Source organism: Tachysurus fulvidraco, chromosome 12, assembly GCF_022655615.1.
Source record: "Tachysurus fulvidraco isolate hzauxx_2018 chromosome 12, HZAU_PFXX_2.0, whole genome shotgun sequence".
NCBI classification, from domain to species: Eukaryota; Metazoa; Chordata; class Actinopteri; order Siluriformes; family Bagridae; genus Tachysurus; species Tachysurus fulvidraco.
In genome coordinates this window covers 26,015,542-26,020,100 of record NC_062529.1, presented here as the reverse complement: position 1 = coordinate 26,020,100, position 4,559 = coordinate 26,015,542, and the positions used below count along the sequence as shown (strand labels likewise).

General features: G+C 41.7%; 1 protein-coding gene across 2 annotated transcripts in view; it reads left to right on the top strand.

The window, feature by feature from the left end:
* Nucleotides 1-355: 355 nt before the first annotated feature.
* Nucleotides 356-4,559, top strand: part of sgms1a (sphingomyelin synthase 1a) — a 23,640-nt gene continuing 19,436 nt past the window's right edge. Inside the window, exon 1 of one of the 2 annotated variants that reach the window (XM_027176680.2) lies at nucleotides 356-611. The gene's annotated coding sequence lies outside the window, so the exon portion shown is untranslated. The remainder of the gene's footprint in view (nucleotides 612-4,559) is intronic. The other variant, XM_027176678.2, reaches the window with a different exon arrangement.

Below are 4,559 nucleotides of genomic sequence, written 5' to 3'. Positions count from 1 at the left end.
AAGCAGGAGTAAAGCCCCTGAGACCTGAACCTCTGAACCACCGTGAACCCAAATGATGATTAAAATGACTAATCTAGATGATGGAGGATGTCATTGTGATTAATTTCTGCTCACTTCTACGTCATATTAGCGTGTCACTTGGGCTCAGAATGAAAGGACTGACATTTCCGAGCAGAAAAACAGGTTTATGTTCCGTAGAGACTTCATAACAGACACATGAGTCAAATGTAGCTTCACTTTTAACACCTTATAGGTTAACAGTGAACATTTTTGTCCTTTGTGCTTCTACAGAACACCCCAACACGTGCCTAGGGACGTACTTCCGGCATGTGCGATGACGCGGCACGTAAGAGCGCCGTGACCACGCCCCCTTCACCCAGACTGTAGGATCCGAGTCACGTCTCCAGCACACAGCAGTGAGGACAACACACACTAGTGCTTTATACGGTGACGTGACGGAGTGGGGACGCGTGTGAACCTCAGTGAGCGTGTGAACGTGTGAACGTGTGTTTATGAGGCTCAGAGCCCCAGAGTGTGTTAGTGTGTTTATATGCGCCACAGAGTGTGTTATTCTATACGGAGCTACAAGTCGGCTGTGTGACGTCATAACGGTGAGACTCTGTCCTGTGTTTAATAATAATATCGTTATTATGTGTATTATTATTATTATTATTATTATTATTATTACTACTACTACTATTACTGAAGGTTTTATTGTGTTCCTGAGGAGCCCGATAATCCCCTGTAATCCCTCTGGCCTGATTTTACTCGCTTTGAACAGATAAACTGTTTGTTTATATATATATATATATATATATATATATATATATATATATATATATATATATATATATATATAATATTAAGGGAAAACAAATGTGGCTTTTTTTACTTTTATTTGTCTTATTCTGAAACTGTGCCATGCATGCCACTTCAGGTGTGTGCGTGTGTGAGTGAGAGAGTGGCGTGTGCGCGCGCGCGTGTGTGTGTGTGTGTGTGTGTGTGTGTGTGTGTGTGTGTGTGTGTGTGTGTGTGCTCCAGCCATTAATGTGTCAGGAGATTATGCCATCACAAGTCGTTCCTTAATTATTCAGTGATGAATCACGTAAAGCATGAGTTACCTTTGCACAGGTTCAGCCAGCTGTGTGTAACTGTACTCTCTCTCTCTCTCACACACACACACACACACACACACACACACACACACACACACACACACACAGTAGCTACAGGAGGAATTAGACAAATGATTAAATGCTCAGGGACTAAATCGGTGTCCTGACACGTTCCGTTCCCACAGAGGAAGCCTTTGCTGCTGCTTTTCACCACAGAACCACTGAAGGTTCTGAACAAAGAACAAAGTGAACAGTTCCACATTCTAGAACGTTTGGGATTCTTCTCTGTTCTAAAAGAGAATATTCTTATTTTAGATGGAAACACAGAACAGATGGTTACTTGCTCCATCTTCCTCTCTTTTGGAAAGAGGCTGTAATGGAAACAGTTTCTTTAGGTTTCTGTGTAGAAGCGTTTGGAGCTCAGAGAGGAACCGCAGGCGTGACCTGAAGTGTCCGTGTAGTGAAAGTGTCCTGTGTAAATGTCGTCTTTAATAAACTCCACTTTTACTTTCTTTTTTTGGACACTGAGCAACTCACAAACCTCTCTGTCTCTCTCTCCCTCTTTCTCTCTGTATCTCTCTCTTTCTCTCTCTCTGTCTGTTTCACTGTCTCTCTCTCTCTGTATCTCTCTCTGTCTGTTTCACTGTCTCTCTCTCTCTGTATCTCTCTCTGTATCTCTCTCTATCTCTCTCTCTGTCTGTCTCTCACTCTCTCTCTCTCTCTCTGTATCTCTCTCTCTCTGTATCTCTCTCTCCCTCTCTCTCTCTCTCTCTCTCTCTCTCTCTCTCTCTCTCTCTCTCTCTCTCTCTCTCTCCTGACACATAAATGTCTCTCTCTCTCTCTCTCTCTCTCTCTCTCTCTCGCTCTCTCTCCCTTTCTCTCTGACTCTCTCTCTCTCTCTGTATCTCTCTCTCTGTCTCTGTCTCTGTCTCTCTCTCTCTCTCTCTCTGTCTGTCTATCTCTCTCTCTGTATCTCTCTCTCTCTCTCTCTCTCTCTCTCTCACTGTCTGTCTGTCTGTCTGTCTGTCTGTCTGTCTGTCTCTCTCCCTTTCTCTCTGTCTCTGTCTCTCTCTCTCTCTCTGTCCGTCTCTCTGTGTCTCTCTCTCTGTCTCTCCCTTTCTCTCTGACTCTCTCTCTCTCTCTCTCTCTCTCTCTCTCTCTCTCTCTCTCTCTCTCTCTCTCACTGTCTGTCTGTCTCTCTCTCTCTCTCTGTCTCTCTCTGTCTCTCTCTCTCTCTCTCTCTCTCTCTCTCTCTCTCTCTCTCTCTCTCTCTCTCTCTCTCTCACACACACACACACACACACACACACACACACACACACACACACACACACACACACACAGTGACACAGTGCACTAAACTAGTGGCTGGACATTTCCAATACAGATTACGGTAATACACAAATCAGTGGAAATTTTTAGTAGACCCTCACTTCTCTCTCTCTCTCTCTCTCTCTCTCTCTCTCTCTCTCTCTCTCTCTCTCTCTCTGTGTGTGTGTATGGGTGTGTGTGTGTGTCAGTGTTGCTCCCTTTCCTCTTCTCTTTTCCTGCTGTAAACGGTGTCCCACTTTAAGGGAAGTGCCGTGTGTGTGTGACTCTAAATATAGCCACAGTCTGCAGATTCAACATTAATCTCTCACTGGGATCAATACTCAATACAGAACCGTGTGTGTGTGTGTGTGTGTGTGTGTGTGTGTGTGATGAATGTGAGTGCTTCTCATCTTTTTTCTGTCAGTAAACTGTCATTATAACATACAGCATCAACAAACAAACAAACAACGAGAATAAAACAGAACTTTGTTAGAAATAGATTTGTAAAGTTCATCGTGACAAAATCTTTGATGTCGGCATGACGACGCAAGTATTCCTGAGTGTTTTGATATATCACGCGTCAATGCTGTGGAAAGCTTTTTGATTTTGTTTATTTTGGGGGCGGGGCTACAGGAAAACGGAAAGAACAGTCGGTACATCAATTAAAACCTTTGTCTAGAGTAACATTATACGTTTATTATTGTGATAATAAATGTTAGTAATAAATTTAATATAATAAAATTATAATATCTAAAATAAAAAAAAATATATATAATATAAAAATAAAATAGAAAGTAAAAAATATTTTTAAATATAATAAACAAATGTTATCGTTTATTCGAAAAGTTATTATTATTATTATTATTATTATTATTATTATTAATGTTGTAATCAGAGTGAACTGAATCTGTCGGGTTTGAAATATCTCGTGAATTCAGAGTAAATATGCGTCTAAGATGATAAAAGTGGATAATGTGTGAGAAGTTTAGTCAAATTTCAGGAAATTAAGTAGAATTCAGGAAGTGTTCACTGTGTTAAAAGCAGAAAGGAAACTAAAATATTTCTGCTGTATAAAACACTGTATATATAAAGGGTATATTCATTCATTCATTCATTCATTTATTCATTTATTCACTCACTCATTCATTCTCTACCGCTTATCCGAACTTCTCGGGTCACGGGGAGCCTGTGCCTATCTCAGGCGTCATTGGGCATCGAGGCAGGATACACCCTGGACGGAGTGCCAACCCATCACAGGGCACACACACACTCTCATTCACACACACACACACACACACACGCACACACACACACACACACACACTCTCTCATTCACTCACACACACACACACTACGGACATTTTCCCAGAGATGCCAATCAACCTACCATGCATGTCTTTGGACCGGGGGAGGAAACCGGAGTACCCGGAGGAAACCCCCGAGGCACGGGGAGAACATGCAAACTCCACACACACAAGGTGGAGGCGGGAATCGAACCCCCAACACTGGAGGTGTGAGGTGAACGTGCTAACCGCTTAGCCACCGTGCCCCCCCATTATAAACGCTATATTTATATTTAAATGGCTGTATTACCCATAATGCACCACAAGCACACATCGTATAGACCAGTGACTGTGTAGATCGGTCTCATGACTCCATGGCCCTCCAGTGGTGTGAAAAAGTGTTGGCACCCTTCCTGATTTTTTTTTTTTTTTTTTTTTTTGCATGTTTGTCACACTTTAATGTTTCAGATCATCAAACGAATTTAAATATTAGTCGAAGATAACACAATAAACACAACATGCAGTTTTTACACGAAGGTTTTTATTATTAAGGGAAAACTAAATCCAAACCCACATGGCCCTGTGTGAAAAAGTGTTAGCCCCCATGTTAAACCATAACTGTGGTTTATCACACCTGAGTTTAAGTTCTCTATCCACACCCAGGCCTGATTACTGCCACACCTGCTGTTCACTATCAATACATCACTTAAATAACACCTGAGTGACAAAGTGACGTAAACCAAAAGATCCTCAAAAGCTCCACATCATGCTGAGATCCAAAGAACAAATGAGAGAGAAAATAAATGAGATCTATCAGTCTGGAAAAGGTTATAAAGCCATTTCTAAAGCT